General features: G+C 52.1%; 1 protein-coding gene across 2 annotated transcripts in view; it reads right to left on the bottom strand.

Moving 5' to 3' along the window:
- The window catches only part of LOC133755761 (RLA class I histocompatibility antigen, alpha chain 11/11-like), a 160,587-nt gene that overhangs the window by 63,547 nt on the left and 74,982 nt on the right, over nt 1–22,058 (bottom strand). The window lies entirely within an intron of this gene.

Below are 22,058 nucleotides of genomic sequence, written 5' to 3'. Positions count from 1 at the left end.
CTGGCTGCTCCACTTTTTTTGTTTGTTTTTTGACAGGCAGAGTGGACAGTGAGAGAGAGAGAGACAGAGAGAAAGGTCTTCCTTTGCCGTTGGTTCACCCTCCAATGGCTGCTGCGGAGGGTGCGCTGCGGCCGGCGCACTGCGCTGATCCGAAGGCAGGAGCCAGGTGCTTCTCCTGGTCTCCCACGCCAATGCAGGGCCCAAGCACTCGGGCCATCCTCCACTGCATTCTCGGACCACAGCAGAGAGCTGGACTGAAACAGGAGTGACCGGGACAGAATCCGGTGCCCCAATCGGGACTGGAACCCGGGGTGCCAGCACCACAGGCGGAGGATTAGCCTATTGAGCTGCGGCTCTGGCCAAGGCTGCTCCACTTCTGATCCAGCTTTAAGCTATGGCCTTGGAAAGCAATAGAAGATGGCCCAAGTCCTTGAGCCCCAGCATTCAGTGGGAGGCCCAGAAGAAACCTTGGTTCCTGGCTTTGGATTGGCTCAGCTCCGGCCACTGTGGCCATCTGGGGAGTGAACCGTCAGATGGAAGACGTCTCTCTCTCTGCCTCTCTATAACTCTGCCCTTCAAATAAATAAATAAGCCTTCAAAAATAAAATTGTTCATGTGGGGAAGAAAGTGCTTGGCACCGCAGCTGAAGTCGCCACTCTCCCGGTCACACCCATACCCCTGGCCTTGGCTCCTCCACTTCTGACCCAGCTGCCGGCCGAGGTGCATCCTGGGAGGCCGCAGATGACAGCTCCGGTACTTGGTCCCTGTTACCCATGGGAGAACCTGGATGGAGTTCCCAGCTCCCCGCTTCCGCCCCTACCCAGCTCAGTCTTGCAGGCATTTGGGGAGTGAACAGTGAGTAGGAGGCGAGTCTGCGACACCATCGAAAGTTGCTCATTGATGGTGATAAAGCTTTCAAAATCAAGGTTTGAAATCACTCACCGAGCATGACTAGCTCTGTAGTGCGGCGCAGAAGCGCGCCTGGAAAAGCCAACTGTGTGGCCTCCGGGCAGCAGTGGAGCACAGCTCCAGGGGCGCCGCAGCGAGCTGTGGGGTCTGCCGGTCACTGTCACTCTCAGTCATCATCTTTCCAGGGAGGCGACTGGGGGTCTCCATCCTTCTGCGCCGCCTCCATCAAGCCGAACTGGCCACGGAGTGACAGGCGCCAGCCAGGCAGCGCACCAGCGGCCAGCAAGGAGGACACCATCAGCCCGCACGCTGCCGGCTGTCACACGACGCTGATCCCCGCGCACGGGACGGAGCGGGGCGAGTCCGCTCCTTCCTCAGTCAGAGAGTCTGAGTGGCGGAGGTGCTGAGCCCCTGGCCTGGCTTCTCCGAAGACGCTGGCCTTGTCCTGAAGGACGCTCAGCCTGCTGCGGAGCCCACCTGGGCCTGAGGACGCCGCCAACCCTGGGAGGAGCACCCCGGTCAGCACCCCGGGACACGGACACGCCGTCCGGCTCTTGCCCTCAGCCTAGCGGGACAATCCTGGAGCCATCGGTAGCTTTTCTCCCGAAGTCTTGCCCCTGCACACACCCTGCCTTCCATTGCTCGTGATCAGGCTCCTCTTCACAAATGGAAACAGGACGTCGCCAGCCCTAAAGCCAGCCACGCAGCCCCGAGGGACGCCCCCCGTGGATAATTCCTGCCTCCCACTGACCTTAGCTTGGGAGCTGCTCCTGAGCAGTTGACTCCGAGGCACGGAGCGCTCTTGGGGTTTGGGCCTGGCTGACCCAGAAGGCGGCCCTGAAACCCAGCGCTTCACCACGTGGGCATGGAAGGGCAGGGACCGGAAGCTTCCCCAAGGGACGCCAGGGGGCCCTGAGGCCCAGCAAAGGGGGTGCAAAATCTCTCCAACCCCTTGTGGCTTCAGCTTCTTTCTCATTCTCCTTCCCTGTCTGCTAGGTCCTCCCGGGCAACCCTTTCATTTGGTGAACAGGAGTCAAACACCTATAGGGGGAGCTGGGGCTGAGATAAGAGGAATCAAAAGTTAAAAAAAAAAAAGATTTACTTATTTATTTGGAAGTCAGAGTGACACTGAAAGAGAGGTCTTCTATCCACTGGTTCATTCCCCAAATGACCACAATGGCCAAGGCTGGGTCAGGTCAAAGCCAGGAGCTAGGAGCTTCCTCCAGGCCTCCCACGTGGGTGCAGGGGCCCAAATACTTGGGCCATCTTCTGCTACTTTCTCAGGCTCATTAGCAGGGAGCTGGATCAGAAGTGGAGCAGCCGGGTCTGGAACCACTGTCCATATGGGATGCCAGCATCTCAGGCAGTGGCTTTACCCACTAGCCACAGCACTGGCCCCCAAACCAAACCTTTTATGCTCAAGGTTGATCAGTCCTGCCCAGGGCGAGCTCAGTAAGGGAATTAAAACACAAGGGGCCAGTGCGATATACACACTAATTTGTGGATACATATGTAGCCCGTCACCTCAGAGCAAGGAGTCACAGACGCTTCCTAAAAGAGGCAGTGTTTGAGGTTGGAGCCCACAAGGCACCCAGGGTAAGAGGACCTTGCTCAGACTCCAGGACGTGGAGTCTGTCCCGGGCCAGAATTCAGACCAAGAAGTCAGTTTCTTACCAGTGAGAAAATGCATCCCAGCTCTGACTACTCAGAAACCACAGCTGCTCATTGTTGAGGTTTGAGAGAGTGAGAAGCCGGATTTGGAAAGCGAAATCAACTGGAGGGCTTGTTAAAATGCAGAGTTCCAGGGGCGGTGTTGCGGGGCAGCTGGTTAAGCTGTCACTTGTGACGCTGGCATCCCATGGCACAGCTCTGGAGTCCCGGCTGCTCCACCTCCAACCCAGCTCCCTGCTGATGCACCAGGGAAATCCACAGATGGCCCAAGTGCTTGGGGCCCTGCCACCTACGAGGGAGACCAGGATGAAGTTCTGGGCTCCTGGCTTCAGCATAAACCAGCCAAGGCCGGTGCGGCTATTTGGGGGTTGAACTAGTAGATGGAAGATCTGTCTCCCCCTCACTCATGTCACTCAGCCTTTCAAATAAATCATTTTTTAGGGGCCGGTGCTGTGACGTAGCTGGTAAAGCCACTGCCTGAAGTGCTGCATCCCATATGGGTGCCAGTTCGAGTCCGGCTGCTCCACTTCCGCACTTCCAATCCAACTCTCTGCTATGGCCTGGGAAAGCAGTAGAAGATGGCTCAAGTCTGTGGGCCCAGCGCCCATGTGGGAGACCCAGAAGAAGTTCCTGGCTTTGGATTGGTGCAGCTCCAGTCATAATGGCCAATTGGAGAGTGAACCAACAAATGGAAAACCCCTCTCTCTCTCTCTCTCTTTCTCTCCTTCTCTCTCTGTGTAACTCTGACTTTAAATAAATAAATACATCTTTAAAAAAGAAGTAAATCATTTTTAAAAAAATATGTATTTATTAGAAAGGCAGAGAGGCAGAGAAAGAGAGAGAGAAAAGTCTTCCATCCACTGTTTCACTCCCCAGATGACCACAACGGCCAGAGCCGAGCCAATCTAAAGCCAGGAGCCAGGAGCTTCTCCAGGTCTCCCACACGGGTGCAGGGGCCCAAGGACTTGAGCCATCTCCTACTGCTTTCCCAGGCCATAGCAGAGAGCTGAATGGGAAGCGGAGCAGCTGGGACCCAAACCAGTGTCCATATGGGATGGGATGCTGGCACTGTAGGTGGAGGCTTTACCCACTATGTCACAGTGCTGGCCCCTCAAACAAATCATTTAAAAAAAATGCAGGGTTGCTGATTGGCAAGTCTAGATTGGGGCTGAAAAATGCATTTCTAACAGGTTCCCAGGTGATGCCAATGCTGGTTGTCCTGGGACCACCCTCAGAAAACCAGTGCCCTAAGCCAATCTGTTTGGTTTCTAGTGTCAGAATCAGGCTGGGACAAAGGTGACCACACCCGGCCCCTCCTAGAGAGTTCTCCCCAAGGCTCCCGTGGCCCCATGAATACAGAACACCCAGGGACGGCCCAGGGTGTGGGGTCAGAGGGTGACCCAGAGGTGAGGTACACAGCTCCTGGGGCTCCTGCAGCTCTCATAAACCTCCAGGCCTTGCTCTGCTGCCCCAGGCTGCCTGAGACTGGGGTCTGAGCAGAAGGGATCTGAGCGTCGTTGTTTATATCCAAACATGGGGTGACGTGGCTTGACAGATACAAGGTGACAGAGGGGCTGATCCTGAGGACAATGAAAAGTTAGCAACTGGCGCTTTCTAAATGTCAGCTCCTTGAGCCCACACAGCCCTAGAGGGCGTGCTGAGCCTGCTGAAGCCGAAGACATCAATCACCTGGCCTCCTAGAATCTTGCAAGATGGGACTTTCCCACCTACAGCAAGATGTGCTCAAAATTTCCATTGCCATGTAAATTGCACATATCAGTAAGTCATGCCTTTATTTTACTTTTTTTAAAAGATGGATTTATTGGCCGGCGCCGCAGCTCACTAGGCTAATTCTCCGCCTTGCGGCGCCGGCACACCGGGTTCTAGTCCCGGTCGGGGCACCGATACTGTCCCAGTTGCCCCTCTTCCAGGCCAGCTCTCTGCTGTGGCCAGGGAGTGCAGTGGAGGATGGCCCAAGTCCTTGGGCCCTGCACCCCATGGAAGACCAGGAGAAGCACCTGGCTCCTGCCATCGGATCAGCTTGGTGCGCCGGCCGCAGCGCGCCTACCGCGGCGGCCATTGGAGGGTGAACCAACCGCAAAAGGAAGACCTCTCTCTTTGTCTCTCTCTCATTGTCCACTCTGCCTGTAAAAAACAAAAAAAAAAAAAAACAAGATGGATTTATTTATTTATTTGAAAGGCAGTGTTACAGAGAGAGAGAATCTTCCATCAGCTGGTTCACTCCCGAATGGCCAACAACAGCCAGAGATGGCCAGACCCAAGCCAGGAGCCAGGAGCTTCACCTGGATCTCCCACGTGGGTGCAGGGCCCCAAACACTTGGGCCATCCTCCAGTGCTGTCCCAGTCGCATTAGCAGGGAGCTGGATCAGAAGTGGAGCAGTGCCCAGAGGAGATGCTGGCAGTGGCTTTACCCACTATGCAACAGCCCCGGCTCCCTTACCTTTTTTTTTCTTTCTTTCTTTCTTTTTTTTTTTTTTTGAAAAGCAAAGTAACAGAGATCTTCTATCCACTGGTTCACTCTCCAAATAGCTCAATGTGTGTGGGTGTTTCTATGTGGGTGTAAATGGGGCTGTTCCAGGCCAAAGCCAAGGGCCCAGAACTCCATCTGGGTCTCCCACATGGGTGGCAGGGACAGAAGTACTGGACCATCCTCTGCTGCCTTCCCGGGTGCATTAGCAGGGAGCTGGATTGGAAGTGGAGCAGCTGGGACTTGAGCTGGTGCTCAACATGGGATGCTGGAGTCGCAAGCAGTGGCTTAACCCACTCTACCACAACTCCAGCTCCTACTTTACCTGTTAAAAAATAAAAAACACACATGAAAACAAATCATACAATTAAAAAGAAAATAACATACTCACAATGGTAGCAAACATCCTTATTTATGGAGCAATATAATTTTTAGAAAATGTTTTTATCTTAATGAAGGTAAAACAATGATTTCCATCAGCCATTCCTGGAGTTTTTTATTTTATTTTTTGTTTTGTGTTTTAATGGTTCAGAATTCAAAAGTCCTCTCTTCTTCCTATCCCATTCCTGACAGGCATCAATTGCTGACATCAGTTTCCTGCTTATTCTTCCAAGGATACATTTTTTCTAAAAAAAAAAAAAAGATTTATTAATGTTTTTGAGAGTCAGAGTTACACAGAGAGAGAGAGAGAGAGAGAGAGAAGAACCGGTCTTCCATCCACTGGTTCATTCCCCAGATGGCCACAACAACAGGAGCTGCGCCAATCCAAAGCCAGGAGCCAGGAGCTTCTTCCGGGTCTCCCACGCAGGTGCAGAGGCCCAAGGACTTGGGCCATCTTCTAGGCCATAGCAGAGAGCTGGATCAGAAGTGGAGCAGCCGGGTCTTGAACCGGTGCCCATATGGGATGCCGGTGCTTAACCTGCTGTGCCACAGCGCCGGCGCCCAAAGACACCTTATGCATAGGCAGACAAGCAGAAAAGTCCAGGTGTACATTCTTTCTTTCCCCTTTCACAGGTGCCTTCCTACACCTTGCTTTTCCCTTTAAGATTGTTTCACACAGACCATCCCAGGAAGCAACATCAAGAGCTTCCTACAGGGGCCAGTGCTGTGGTGTAGTGGGTTAAGTCAGTTCGAGTCCCGGCTGCTCCACTTCCAATCCAGCTCCCTGCTAATTTGCCTGGGAAAGCAGCAGGAGTGGCCCAAGTCCTTGGACCCCTGCACCCACGTGGGAGACCTGGAAGAGGCTCCTGGCTCCTGACTTCCAATTGGCCCTGCTCCAGCTGTTGTGGCCCTTCAGGGGCATGAATGATCCGATGGAAGACCTCTCTCTCTGTCTGTAACTCTGCCTCTCAAAAACATAAATACATCATTAAAGAGAAAGCTTCCTAAAGCTCCCTTTCCTTTTGAATTTTCCTAATACCCCATTGTATAGATAAGCAATGCTTTTCCATCAGTTCCCCATTAACAGACATTTCACTTCTTTGCTTTTACAAACAAGGCCACAACATACAATTTTGAATACAGTCACCTTGCAGGTGTGCATGGAAAGTTTTGGACACATCCCTTGAGATCAGCGCTGCCCGTTTGTATTTTTAATTTGGACAGAAATTGCCAAATTCCCCTTCCTGAAAATCCTACACGTTTTCAACCCCATCCGTAATATGAGAGAGAACCTGTTTTGGTAAAGTTGTTTCTGAAGCCATGGAAATTGCTGGGAGCTGTCCATGTGGCCACGACATTTAAAATCCTGGGAGTGAGGCCGGTGCTGAGGCTCACTAGGCTAATCCTCCACCTGCGGTGCCGGTTTCTAGTTCAGGTTGGGTGCCAGTTCTGTCCCAGGTGCTCCTCTTCCAGTCCAGCTCTCTGCTGAGGCTCGGGAAGGCAGTAGAGGATGGCCCAAGTGCTTGGGCCCTGCACCCACATAGGGAGACCAGGAGGAAGCACCTGGCTCCTGGCTTCGGATCGGTGCAGCGCGCCGGCCATAACAGCCATTTGGGGGGTGAACCAACGGAAGGAAGACCTTTCTCTCTCTCTCTCTCTCTCTCTCACTCTCACTAACTCTCCCTGTCCAAAAAAAAAAAAAAAAAAAAAAAATCCTGGGAGTGGATGAGGGAAGAGTGAGGAGACAGGCAGAGCAGGCAGAGGTCGCCAGCATCCCAGTTTACAACCACAAGAGCCAGCAGCAGACTGAGAGGCAGCCCGTGTGGTAGGAAGAAGACTGGACGTGTAGAAAGTTGGGGGCTTGTTAACGGCAGGAAGCGGGCAGCGACCCTGTCACCACTTCAGAGAACCACTGGCAGCATGCGGAAAAATACTGTAAGCCCATTCTCACTGCACGTTCCAGGAACTCACAGGGGAACACGGAAAGCAGTCCCCGGGTGCTCGCTGCAGCAATGTCTGAACAGGAAGAACCCGAAGATCAGTGAAGAGGGAAGAGAGAAATTGTAGCGTGCTCACACCATGGGACACTATCCGGCAATGCACAAATCAACCACTTGTATCATATACAATGCTAACCAAAAAGCAAGCAGAGAATGATGCATTCAGCAAGAAAAAAATTATACAAAGTCTAAAAACATGTGGAAAGAATGAAAAAAAAATACTTAGTAAAAGTAAAAGGCAGTCACCAAATTCAAGACACACACCCAGGGACTGGTGCTGTGGCAAAGCAGGTAAAGCCACTCCCTGCGGTGCTGGCATCCCATATAGGCACCGGTTCAAATCTGGCTGCTCCACTTCTGACCCAGCTCTCTGCTATGGCCTGGGAAAACGGTGGAAGATGGCCCAAGTGTTTGGGCCCCTGCACCCGCGTGGGAGACCTGGAGGAAGCTCTGGGCTCCCGGCTTTAGCTTTTGTGGCCATTTGGGGAGTGAACCAGCAGATGAAAGATCTCTCTCTTTCTCTTTCCCTCTGCCTCCCTCTCTGTAACTCTGCCTTTCAAATAAATAAATCAATAAATCTTTACTCAAAAAGGCACACACACACCCTCACACGCAGGCTGTGCTTGGCTCAGCACTGAATTAACTGAAACACACGAATGTGGGAACTGCGCAGAACCACAGCTGCCTGCAGAGATCCTGTTGCTTGGTCTGTGCGCTGCATGTAGCCAATAATACAAACTGACAGCCGTGCTGTGGCGCCACCGAGCTTCCCGTCCTTCTCTGTTCTTGTCTCCCGGCTAGAACCGCTTCATAGTAAGGCTTGTGAAGCACATTCCTGGGAATTGGGTGAAACAAATAAAAGGAAAGAAAGACGAGGAGCGGACCTATGCCGGTGACCTTGACAGAACAGGCTCCTGGGGTGGGGAGCCGCAGCCTGAGTGAAGCCGGCAGAGGATGAAAAGGTGAGGGCTTGGGGACACGTAAACGTGGGTGACAGATCCCCGGGGTGGGGGCAGCTGACCCCAGCGGACCCTGAGGTGGGGTTGGACGCTGAGAATTCTTCCTCGGGTTCAGCGAGCGTGGAAAGGCCTGTCTACACAGCTGTTCCCGTGCCTTTCCGAGAAACCCAAAACAGGTTCACAGACTGGAGAGCGAGTTTCTCCGGCAGCTTCCGGGCCCTCGGAGGAATGCAGTACTTTGGCTTCGTTTCTAATCAAAGGACAATGATGAGGGATTCCTAAGGGCTAGCCTTCACAATCAGGGACACTATTTTGGATAATGTGTGGACAATCCGTATGTTTTATCTTTAGGAGTTTTTTTTTTTTTTAAGTTTTATTTTTCGAAAGGCAGAGGAACACAGGAGGAGAAGAGGAGATGAAGGGAGAGGGAAAGAGGGAAGGGAGCGAGGGAATGAGGCAGAAGGGGAGAGAGAGAGAGAGAGAGAGAGAGAGAGAGAGAGATCTTCTATCTGTTGCTTCACTCCCCAATTGCCCACAATAGCCAAGGCTGTGCCAGGCCTAAGCCAAGAGCCTAGAACCCCATTGCATCTCCCGTGTGGGTGGCAGGGACCACCTGGGCCGTGGTCTGCTGACTTCTCAGGTAGGAAGCTGGATCAGAAGCACAATAGCCAAGACTTGGATGTGGGATGCAGGCCTCACAGGCAGTGCTTAACCCACTGCACTGCAACACCCATCCCTAGGATTTTATTTTAAATAAAAAAAAAGTTCTGGTTAATATGTTTGCAATATGGCGCTGGAGTTGTGGCATAGCAAGTAAAGCCACTGCCTGAGATACTGGGATTCCATATGGGGACCAGTTCAAGTCCTGGCTGCTCCACTTGCAATCCAGCTCCCTGCTAATGCACCTGGGAAGGCAGCTGAGGATGGTCCAAGTGCTTGGGCCCCTGCACCCATGTGGGAGACTGGGATGAAGCTTCTGGCTCCTGGCTTCAGCCTGGTCCCATTCTGGCTGTCATATTTGGGGAGTGAAGCACAGATGGAAACTCCCTCTCTCTCTCTGTTTTACTCTCTTGCTTGCTCTCTCCGCCTTTCAAGTAAATCTTTTTTTAAAAGATGATTTATTTGTTAAATATATATCATTATATATTATATATTTATATCACTATATTTACATTCTATATTATTTATTAATTTAGAAGATTTATTTATTTATTATAATTATTTGAAAGGCAGAGTTACAGAGGGGCAGAGGCAGAGAGAGAGAGCGTTCACTTCCCAGATGGGTGTAATGGCTGCATCTGCACCAATCCAAAGCCAGGAGCCAGGAGCTTCTTCTGTGTCTCCCAATGGGTGCAGGGGCCCAAGCACTCAGACCATCTTCTACTGCTCTCCCAAGCCACAGCAGAGAGCTGGATCCGAAGTGGGGCAGCCGGGACATGAACTGGTGCCCATATGGAATGTCGGCGCTGCAGTTGGCAGCTTTACCCGCTAAGCCACAACACTGGCCTAAATACATCTTGTTTTAAAAAATACTTGGCTGGCACCGTGGCTCACTAGGCTAATCCTCCACCTGCGGCGCCGGTACCCCAGGTTCTAGTCCCGGTTGGGGCGCTGGTCCTGTCCCGGTTGCTTCTCTTCCAGTCCAGCTCTCTGCTGTGGCCCGGGAGTGCAGTGGAGGATGGCCCAAGTGCTTGGGCCCTGCACCAGCATGGGAGACCAGAGGAAGCGCCTGGCTTCTGGCTTCGGATTGGAGCAGCACGCCAGCTGTAGCGGCCATTTGGGGGGTGAACCAACGGAAGGAAGACCTTTCTCTCTGTCTCTCTCTCGTTCACTGTCTAACTGTGCCTGTCCAAAAAAAAGTACTTGTCATATATTTGCACAGGCACTTGACAAAGGAAGATGCATAAATGGTCAATATATAGAGGAAAGAGTTCCCAATGTCAACAGCCATCAGGGAAAAATGCAAAGTAAAACCATAGTGAGAAACCACTGAATGCCCACTAAATTGGCTAAAACTAAAAAGATCAGTGACAATGCTGGCAGAGATGCGGAACAAACTGAACTCTCATCCGGTGCCCAAGAGAGTATGAAACAACCATGCTGGAAATCAGCTTTGTGTCTTCTAATAAAATTAAACAAGCTAGTAGTCTGTGACTAGCCTTTGATTCCTGGGTAGTTTTGTAGCAGGATTCCTGTGTGGAGACAAGACACCAAGACCTTTTAGCAGGAAGCAAGCTTTTACTATGCTGACGTGAGGTCCACAGCTCCATTTCCTACTCCGGCCTCTTGGGAACACACATCTGGAAGGCATCAGCGGTGGCTCCATTACTTGGGTCCCTGCCACCCAAGTGCATGATCCAGCTGGAGTACCTAGCTCCTGCCTTCAGCCTGGCCCAGCCCTGGCTGTTGCAGGCATCTGGGGAGTGACCCAGAAGACAAAAGCCATCTCTTTCTCTTTCTCTGTCTCTGTGTCACTCTGTCTTTCAGATGGCTGCAGAGGCCAGGGCTGGGCCATACCATAGCTAGGAGCCAGAATCTTCCAGCGTTCCAGGTCTCCCACATGGGTACAGGGCCCAAGCACTTGGGCCATCTTCCCCTGCTTTCCCAGGTGCATTAGCAGGGAGCTGGATCAGAAGTGGAGCAGTGGGGACTCAAACCGGCATCCACATGGGATGCCATTGTTTCAGTCGCCACAGCGCCGGCCCCTGCAATGGAATCCTTAATTTTTGTGGCTTATCATTGTTAGACTGCAACCTTGTATCGTTGTGTATCTTTTTAAACATTTATCATCTTCCTTTGACTGTAGGTTCTTCGAAGACAGGACCATCTAAGGTTTGAGAGTCTGAAAATCACATATTCTGTCCTGTTAGTCCTATAAAGTTAGAAACTACTTTTCAAGCCTTAGGCTTCCTTTGGAGTCTCTCCAGTCCCCTTCAGTCTATGAAACATCATCCATATGAGGCTGAAGGCCCCACGGGGAGACCGAGCAAGCTGCATAGACAGCTTGGGCAGAGTGGATTCATAACCAGTGACAAAATCCATCCCCAGCTCCCAGACCAGCCAGGGAGAAGAGAAGCAGAAGGTGCCCACAGTTCCAGTTCCCTGATTCCCCAATCCTGCCCTGTGATGTTGAAGAGGAAAGAGCAAATGCAGCAGACAGGCACAGGGTAAGGATCCAAGATCAGCAAGCCGACACTCCACGACTTCCAGAAAGAAGATCAGCATGGGTCAGGAAGGCTAAGGGTTTGGGGGACAGAGGGAAAAAATGATGGGAGAAAAGCTCTTCAATCTTTTTTTTTTAAAGATTATTTATTTATTTATTTATTTGATAGGTAGAGTTACAGACAGCGAGAGAGAGACAGAGAGAAAGGTCTTCCTTCTGTTGGTTCACCCCCCAAATGGCCACTATGGCCGGCGCACCACGCTAATCGGAAGCCAGGAGCCAGGTGCTTCTCCTGGTCTCCCATGTGGGTGCAGGGCCCAAGCACTTGGGCCATCCTCCACTGCCCTCCCAGGCCACAGAAGAGAGCTGGACTGAAAGAGGAGCAGCCGGGACTAGAACCCGGCGCCCATATGGGACGCCGGTGCCACAGGCGGAGGATTAACCAAGTGAGCCACGGTGCCGGGCCCCCTCTTCAATCTTTTTTTAAAGATTTATTTATTTACTTATTTATTTGAAGGGCAGAGTTAGAGTGGCAGAGAGAGAGAGAGAGAGAGAGGTTTTCCATCCGCTGGTTCACCCCACAAATGGCTGAAAGGAGCCATGAGCTTCTTCCGGGTCTCCCATGTGGATGCAGGACCCAAGCACTTGGGCCATCTTCTACTGCTTTCCCAGGCCATAGCAGAGAGCTGGATTGAAAGTGGAGCAGCTGGGAGGTGTGGTGGGGTGGCACTGTAGGGGTGTAACAGATAAAGCTGCTGCCTGCAGTGCTGGCTCCCATATAGGCACTGGCTCGAGTCCTGGCTACTCCACTTCTGATCCAGCTCCCTGCTAATCACCTGGAAAAGCAGCGGAAGATGGCCCAAGTGCTTGGGGCCCTGCATCCACATGGGAGACCTGGAGGAAGCTCCTGGCTCCAGTCTATGGCTGGCCTAGCTCAGGCCATTGTGGTCATTTAGGGAGTGAACCAATGGGTAGAGGATTTCTTTCTCTCTCTGCCTCTGCCTCTCTGTAACTCTGCCTTTCAAGTAGATAAATAGGGGGCGGCACTGTGGTTTAGCAGGTAACGCCATCACCTGCAGTGCCAGCATCCCATATGGGCACCAGTTCAAGTTCTGGCTGCTCCACTTCCAACCCAGCTCCTGGCTCCTGACTTTGGATCAGCTTCGCTCCAGCTGTTGCAGCCATCTGGAGAGTGAACCAGCAGATGAAAGACCTCTCTGTCTGTCTGTCTCTGTCTCTACCTCTCTCTGTAACTCTGTCTTTCAAATAAGTAAAAAATAATTCTTAAAAAAAAGAAGAAGAAAAGAAAGCACAGACGCTTCAACAGCTGGTGCTGGGAAAACTGCATTCCACATACAGAAGATGAGCCTCCTCACACACCCACCCCACTCCTCAGCTTATACAAAGTCAACTGGAAAGGATTGAAAGGCTTAGATAAGAGACCTGGAATTATGAAACTACTAGGAAAAAGAAATGTAAGGGAAAAGGGAACACCTCAAGACATCAGCACAGGCAGAGATTTAAGCACCGGCAATGAGAGCAAAAACAGGCAAACGGAATTTATCAAGCGAGGACGTTTCTGCCCAGCAAAGGGAACGACGTACAGGATGAAGAGGCCACTTCCTACAGAGCGGGCGAAACACTTGCAAACCGTTCATCTGACAAAGGATCGATACCCAGAATACGTAAACAACGCAAAGCATTTGACAACGAAAATAATCCAGTTTAAAACCAGTCAAATGTCCGGCGCCGTGGCTCAACAGGCTAATCCTCCGCCTTGCGGCGCCGGCACACCGGGTTCTAGTCCCGGTCGGGGCACCGGATTCTGTCCCGGTTGCCCCTCTTCCAGGCCAGCTCTCTGCTATGGCCTGGGAGTGCAGTGGAGGATGGCCCAAGTGCTTGGGCCCTGCACCCCATGGGAGACCAGGAGAAGCACCTGGCTCCTGGCTTCGGATCAGCGCGATGCGCCGACCGCGGTGGCCATTGGAGGGTGAACCAACCGCAAAGGAAGACCTTTCTCCTGTCTCTCTCTCTCTCACTGTCCACTCTGCCTGTCAAAATAAATAAATAAATTAATAAATTAATTAATTAAATAAAACCAATCAAATGGGGACAGGTGTGTGGCTGGTGGTGCAGACGCTGGCTAAGACGTCCACATTCTGTATCGGAGAGCTTGGGTTTAATCCTTAACTCCAGCTCCTGCTTCGAGCTTTTCTCTAATGCAGACTCTGTGAGGCAGCAGTAGCGGCTCAATTATTGGTGTTCTGTCCCCTGTGTAGATCTGATGCATCCCTTGCTACTTCCTACCCCAGTGTGGGCAGTTGGGGAGTGAACCAGTGGGTAGGAGCTGTGTGTGTGTGTGTGTGTACTTCTCTGTCTCTCAAATAAATAAATGCATTTTTTAAATGGGCCAATGATCTGAATAGACATTTCTCACAAGAAGAAAGGGAGTGAGCATTTAGCACAGTGATTAGAACAACTCAAGGGACATCTGCAACCCACATCCGAGTGCCTGCGTTTGAGTCCTGGCTCCACTTCCCATTCCAGCTTCCTGCTAACACACTCCCTGGGAGCAATGGCTCAAATGCTTGGGCAACGCCCCTGTGTAGGAGACCTTGATGGAGTTCTGGCTTCCACCTGGCCCAGCCCTGGCTATTGTGGCCATGCGGGGAGTGAACCAGTGAATGGAAGATCTTTCTCTCTTTTCTGTATCTCTCTTCCTCTTGCTCTGCCTTTCAAATAGATGAGAATAAATAAAGCATAGCATTAAAAATGTAATAAAAATATATTTTAAAAAGAAGAAATACAAATATATGGGAAATGCTTCATATCCCTAGCCATCGGAGACATACAAATGAAAACCACAATCCGCTGTCATTCACCCCAGTTAGCATGGCTGCAGTTAGAAGACCAAAAACTAATAAAAGCTGGTGAGGATGTGGAGAAATGGGAACTCATATACACTGTTGATGGGAGTATAATTAGTTCATCCATTATGGAGAAGAGTATTAAAAATTTGAAGTATGGCTGGAGCTGTGGCATAGTAGGTTAAGCCTCTGCCTGCAGCATCAGCTTCCCATATGGACACCAGTTTGTGTCCTGGCTGCTCCTCTTCCAATCCAGCTCTCTGCTTGTGGTTAAGTAAGCTGTTTTCTGTTGAGTGGTCTGATCAGGCCACACCACCGCACTGTGTATAGCCCTTGCCTCGCAATGCGCCTGTGAGTGTCTCACACCCTGTGCCTCCTCTTTCAGTTTCTTCATTTCTTTTGATAAACAGAAGAAATTAATTTTCAGGTGATAACATTTACATATTATTTTTACTATAATGTGGTTTTTTTCTGCTTTAAAATCCTCTCTTAACATTATACAGGTCATTTTAAGTAATGTTCTCTAAAATTTTACAGATTTTCTGCACACACATAGAAGACATTTCAAACCAATTTTTCCTTTCACCGATAGCCAGTTACCAATTCATTTCATTTTATTAAAGATTTCTTTATTTATTTGAAAGGCAGAGTTACAGAGAGGCAGAGAGAGAGAAAGAGGTCTTCCATCCGCTGATTCACTCCCCAGATGGCAGCAATGGCTATAACTGTGCCAATCCGAAGCCAGGAACCAGGAGCTTCTTCCAGGTCTCCCATGCAGGTGCATGGGCCAAAGGACTTGGGCTATCTTCTACTGCTTTCCCAGGCCATAGCAGAGAGCTGGATCAGAAAAGGAGCAGCAAAGACACAAACTGGCACCCACATGGGATGCCAGTACTGCAGGAGGTGGCTATACCCACTATACCACAGCACGGGGCCCTGGGATCTCTTTCTTAACTGTATTTATTCAGTGCTAATTGTGGTATATACAAAGGAGTTCAAAAAGCTCTTGCAAATTCATCATTCTCCTTTAAATCCGTTTGCACGAATTTTCTGAATCCCCCATATAAATACAAATGTCTTTAGCATACAGTTTTTTTTTATTTAATAAATGTGAATTTACAAAGAGCAACTTTTGTATTGTTGTGGCTTCCCCCCCTCCCAAGCTCGCTCCCTCCCTCGGCCCTCCCCTCTCCCACTCCCTCTCCCATCCCACCCTTCATCGAGTTTCATTTTCAATTACCTTCATATACAGAAGATCAAATTAGTATATACTATGCAAGGATTTCAACAGGTTGTACTCACACAACCGCACGAAAGGTATAGGGTATTGTTCGACTAGTAGTGTTGTTTTTAAGTTTCATAGTAAAACACATTAAGGACAGAGATCCTACGTGGGGAGCCTGTACCCAGTGACTCCCATTGTAGATTTAACAACTGGCACTCTTATTTATGGCGTCAGCAATCACCCGAGGCTCGTGCCATGAGCTGTCTAGGCTATGGAAGCCCCTTGAGTTCACCAACTCTGAACTTGTTTAGTCAAGGCCATATCACAGTGAAGGTTCCTTCCTCCCTTCGGAGAAAGGCGCCTCTCTCCTTGATGGCCTGTTCCTTCTGCTGGGGTCTTGTTCACCAGGATCTTTCATTTAGGTTGTTTTTGCCACCGTGTCATGGCTTTCCATGCCTGTGAGACTCCCATGGGCCTTTTAGCCAGATCCAAAGCCCCAAGGGTTGATTCTGAGGCCGGAGTTTAGCATATAGTGTTTCTCCAGTAACTTGGCTTCAAGCTTTTATTAATCCGAAGAGCTTGTGGTTCACATTTCTCTTGGCAGGGAATCTGGTGTAATTAGGAGTGGCGATGGAGAGTGCGGTATGCAGGGGTCCTCGCTCTGCACCCCTGCCCCCTCCCTTGCTGTCCCTACTCTGTGTCCTCTGGGGACTGCTCTACTGCCCAGGACAACCCCGTTGTCTGGCTCCCAGTTGGTTCTGACTAAACGGGGCATTGTATTGGGAGAGAAGGACGAAGGAGCATTGCTTTGTGGTTTCTTCCCCTCATACCTCTTTGTGCTGCTGTCACAGAGAGAGGAAGACACCATTGGTCTGAATTCCTTGCTCCGGGTCCTCCCACCGCCTCTCAGAAGGAATGCCATGTGCCCAGCACTCAGAGCCATCACCAATGCCTCAGTCCACCTGTGCCTGGAGCAGCACTTCTCAAACCTGCCCACACTTCCCATAGCTCGGGAGATCTGAAACAGCCCCAGGAGCAGACCACACCTTAACCAATTACATCTGATTCTCAGAAGTGAGAGCAGGGGCCAGCACTGTGGGTGGGATAGAAGGTTAAGCCTCTGCCTGCAGTGCCGGCATCCCATATGGGCACCAGTTCAAGTCCTGGCTGCTCCACTTCCCATCCGGTTCTCTGCTAATGTGCCTGGGAAAGCATAGAAAGGTGGCCCAAGTGCTTGTGTCCATGCACCCACAAGGGCGATCCTGATGAAGCCCCTGGATTTAACCTGGCCCAACCCTGGCCATTGCGACCATCTGATGAGTGAATCAGCAGATGGAAGATCTCTCACTCTCTGTATCTCTGCCTTCCATACATACATAAATAAGTCTTTTAAAAAGTAGGATCCAAGTAAAAACCTTGTTTGGAACACTTCCCCAGTACCCCGTAATTCCAATAATCAAGCAAGGTGAGAGAAGGGACTCAGAGCAGTGGTTCTGGTATCTGGTGAACATCAAAATCAGGTGGAAATTTTAAAACAGCTACCGAGGTCTGGGTACTATCCCAGCTCAAAGGCCTGAGTATATTTTTTAAATACTTCTCCAGGTGGTTACTATATGCACAGTTTTTGAAATACCCCAACCAGTATCAACCCCACAGGCATACTTTATTAATTTATTTCAAAGGCAGAAGGAGACAGAGACATACAGAGTCGAGGACAGAGATCTCCCATCTACTGGTTCACTCTCCACAGGCCTACAGGAGCTGGGGCTGAGCCAATCCAGTGCGAGGAGCCAGAACGCATTGGGGTCTCCCCCATGGGTGGCAGGTGGCCAAGCAATGGAGCCGTTACCTCCTGTCTCCTAGGTGCACACAGGCAGGAAGCTGGAATTGGGAGCGGAGGAGCTGGAGGGAACCCAGACACTGATGCAGGACAAGAGCGCCCCGAGCAGTGTCTGAGCCACAGACGGAAACCCCCGCCCCTCACGGGCATCCACCAGAGGAAGGCGGCTGAGAGCAGCTCAGAGCGGTGGGAGCCTTGGCTGCACCCAGGTGTGCACCTGCTGAGCCACCTGCTGAGAGGACGCTCCCTCCCCAAGGCACCCAGGTCACCTGACACCTACAGGGGTACAGACTGCTGGGCCTCTGAGCAGTAACCAATCTTGAGTCCCAGGTACACGGAGCGCTGAGCCGGCTACGACACAATAGGCTGAAGGAGCAGAATCAATGCTGAAACAGAACCCTGGTGCTCAGGGAGCAACGGTGCAGAGCCCACGGCTGTGGCCATTGGCGGGGCTGCAGGCTGCAGGCAGGGCCCTGGAGGAAGAGGCCATAGGCTGAGTGCTGGCAAAGAGAGCCACCTTCATGCAGCCCACGAGACCCGGCAGTCAGGGGAGACTGCGTGACGCGGGAAGGGAAGCCAGGACAGTGCCCTGGAAGGCAGAGGAACTCACCCAGCGTGAGGGAGGCAGACCCACGCGGGGGCAGGACTGAGTCCCACCACGGGCCATCGAGACCTCCCTGAGCCTGTCACCCCCCAGGACCTAGCCCCTGACGCCGTGATGTTGGGCGTTAGACTTCAAGTTGCGAATCTTGCACGGAGCCCCTAACAGGGTCCGAGGTGAAGGTGTGGGAGGTGCTGTCCCTGGTGGGCACTCGTCCTGGCTGCAGACGGCACCTGCTCACCACGTCCTCCAGTGCCCTCTCCTCTGTGTGTGCCGACACACGCGTGTCCAGTGTCTCCTCTCACACCCACCAGTCTATCAGGTGATGTTGCACCCTCGTGACCTTAGTTAACTGAGTTATCTCCTTAAAGATCCCACCACTAAATGTAGCCCTTGGGGGTTGGGCATACAAAGTGAGAGTTTGGGGAGACACAACTCAGCCTTAGGAGGGTCTTCTGGGCCCGTGCAGGGGTCTGGCACTCCCAAGGTAGCCGCATTTCCTGAGCCCTTCAATGAGAACCATGGCTCTGATATCTATGGGCCTGGGCTAGGACCTGCCCTGGTGGGGGTTGTGGGCTCGTGCAGTGTGAGGCCACGGGGGTCTCTCCCATGGATGGAGGACTCCCAGTGCCCTGGTCATTCACTTGGTACAGAAGTCAGACATGGGGTCCTGGCTGCCGTCACAGTTCAGGGCTTGGACACGGCACGGGGCGGAGGCTGAGGGTCCTGTCTGGGGCTCTGGGTGCTGGGCTCACTGGGGCAGGAGACTGGATCTCAGGGTCCATGGACTCCCAGCTGCTGAGGGTCCAGGGCCACCCCCGGGGAACTGGGAAAAGGGCACTCAGCTGCCTGTGTCAAACAGCTGCCCACAGCGGTGTCAGCCTGCGGCCCTGCAGTGTGTCTGGGCCTGGTCCCGAGGCTGCAGTTGTCCCCGGGAGGAGGGCACACTGAGGACTGGACAGCAGCTGCTGCGTCCTGGGCTCATGCAGTGGCACAGACACTGCCCTTGGCTCCCTGTGGCCCACGACCCAGACCCCTTCCAAAGGAATCATACAAGAGCATCTGGGGAGGCCTTCCCATGTCCATTCCCCTCCCTGCGCCTCGCTTCTCCCCTCCTTGTAAGTTTGCTCATCTGATGGCCCAGTGTCACACCGGACCTGGAAACCAGCTGTTATGGTCTGGAGACCTTGCCTGTCTGACACACTCAGTGGACAACACCTGTGACAAGATCCCTATTTTGACACAGCACACTGGCGCCCCCTTGTGTGCAGAGCCCTGTCCTGCGGCAGAAACCCTGGCAGACCCCGTGGAGGTCCTGGCTGGGCAGCTGCGGAGGGGGCTGGGCTTCTGGGCTCAGCCCTGGGCTTAGCCAGGAGGAGGCTGCGCGGTGAGTCCGGCAGGGATGGTGAGTCCGTCAGGGACCTGGGAGGGGCTCCTGGAGCGCAGTCCTCACGGACACCCAGGCCTCAGCCCTCTGCGTGCAGGGACCTGAATCCGACGGCGACTCGGGTGAGCGGGAAGTGGATGCTCCCAGAGCCTCCCGTGAGGAGCGCTGACCTTGGGGTCACCTCAGCCTGCTCACTGCCTAGACCCGGCCCTGTCCCAGTCTCAGTGTCCTGCTCCCGGCCCCTGACCCCGCCCTCCCTGCTCGTCTCCGCAGGGTGGTTGAACTCTGAGACCGCGGCCACTGTCCCTGTGTCACGTGTGTGGGGGGAGTCAAACCTTAAACATGGTGTCCTCACCTTTAGACCACAGGTCCGCCCAGCCCCTCCCCCACTCTGAACGCCCTGGTGAGTCGTTTCAGCACCCCCCTCACCTCTCACCTGCTTTGCCCACTTGCTGGACACAGCTCCGCAGCTGGGGACTTCACCTCCATCTAGCATCTGCTTCTTGGAGGACAGGGACTAACAGGTCATTTCCGTGTGTGTCCGATGACGTGATTCTTATTCCAAAGTGAAAATCTTTCTCTCTCCAACTCTTCCACCCACACGGGCCCCACTGCTGGTCTCTGTATGACTTCTCTTGGTCTCTGGATGTCTGTTGTTCTCATCACTAGGTTTTGGGGTGGTTTGTAACATAACAATGGAGAACTAGCCAAGCACTCGCATCTCTAACAGTCTACAGACTTAATCCTTTCCTTCCTGCATTTTTTAAAAAGATTTATTTTTTATTTATTGAAAGAGAGTTTCAGAGAGAGGTAGAGCCAGAGAGAAAGGTCTTCCATTTGCTGGTTCACTCCCCAAATGACTGCAGTGGCCAGAGCTGAGCGACACAAAGCCAGGAGTCAGGAGCTTCTTCGGGGCCTCCCACACGGGTGCAGGGGCCCAAGCACTTGGAGAATATTCTACTGCTTTCCCAGGCCATACAGAGAGATGGATTGGAAGTGGAGCAGCCAGGACTAGAACTGGTAACAGTTCGGACGCCGGCGCTGCACATAGGGCCCTAACCCACTGTGCCAAACGCCAGCCTCCCCACCCCCCCCCCGCTTCTTGCATTTTGATGTCAGCCATGCTCCTGTATGCAATCGCTCCCCTGTTCTCTTTTCAGTTTTCTTTTGTCTTTTATTCTCTTTCCCATCCCTCCTTTTCCCTTCTTCCCTCCCTGCTTTCTTTCTAGCCTTTTTTTCTCCTTTGCTTCTTTTTTTGGCTTTTTATATTAGAAGATTCCACCGGTATGACGTCCACCACGTGGCTGCGTGGGAAGTGTCCTCTGGTCCCGTGTGCTTCAGTTCAATGCCACAGGGCTGGATAAAGGCAGCAATGGTGGCTGCTGCAGAGTGAGGGCGGCCCGGTGGTACCGCGGCCAGGCAGAGGCTTGGAGCCCTGAACCCCTCCCCCGGCTGGGCGTTCTCTCTCTAGAACATCAGCAACATGGGCTCTCACACTCCTCATAAAGCTTGTAACTTAGCCAAGCACTTTGGGGATCATCCCTGATGGCTGGGGATGGTGAGGATTTTCCATATATTCGTTGACCATTTATAGTTCTTTGGGGGAACTGTCCATTCAGGTCCTTTGCCCATTTCTTAACTGGATTGGTTGGGTTTTGTTTGGTTTGGTTTAGTCTGGTTTTTAACAAATGCTGGCAAGGAGGTAGGAAAGGGGGAGCTCATATATGATGTTGGTGTGAATGTAAATTAGTGCAGCCACAGTGTAGAGCAGTATGAGATTTTTCTTTAAAAACTAGAAATGAAGCCAAAACCATGAACTCACAGTGTAACCTGCTCTACCACGCTACCAGCAGCACTGCTCCCAGGAGTTCCCAAGATTTGGACTAAACCAAGCTGTCATGATCAGATGAGTAGATAAAGAAATGTGGTGTATATTCACAATGGAATAGTGCTAAGCTCTCAAAAAGAATGAAATCCTGTCAAGTGCAGCAAAAGGGTTGGAACTGGAAGACATCGAGTTGGGGGAAATCAGCCAGATACAGAAAGACAAAAACCACCAGTTCTCCTTTATAGGCGGGAGCTAAAACTTCAACAAACAAACAAAACCTCCATCTGAACACAGAATGTTGATCACTAACTGCTGGGAGAGTGGAAGGAATTAAAGGAGTTGTGACAAAGACAAAGTGAGAGAGACCACAGGGGGCAGGGCTCAGGTGAGCAACTCCCCCCAATCCCCCGCTATGGGTACTGGAGGTCTCTGCTCAGCCGCCCCCTCCTCAGATGCCCCGCCCACTGTCGCCCCCTCTCCCCAGAGAAACCCCCTCCTCCTGCTGCCACGGCCTCCTTGACCGCCCTCTCCAGCCCCTGGTGCAGCCCACGAGGCAGCGCTGTGAGTCCATCTTCAGAAGGAGCCAGAAGTTTCTCTCCCCCTCCTCCCACCCTGCCCCAGCTCACTTAGAGCAAGGGCAACGCCCTGCCAGTGTGCACACGGCCTCCATGCCAGTCGTGCCCCTGACCCAGGCTTCACGCCCCTCTGCTCCTTGTTCTTGTAGCATAGACACACGTGC

The sequence above is a fragment of the Lepus europaeus genome, chromosome 3, assembly GCF_033115175.1.
Source record: "Lepus europaeus isolate LE1 chromosome 3, mLepTim1.pri, whole genome shotgun sequence".
Taxonomy (NCBI): Eukaryota; Metazoa; Chordata; class Mammalia; order Lagomorpha; family Leporidae; genus Lepus; species Lepus europaeus.
Note: the sequence above shows the minus strand (reverse complement) of the source record. Positions and strands in the feature narration are given on the sequence as shown.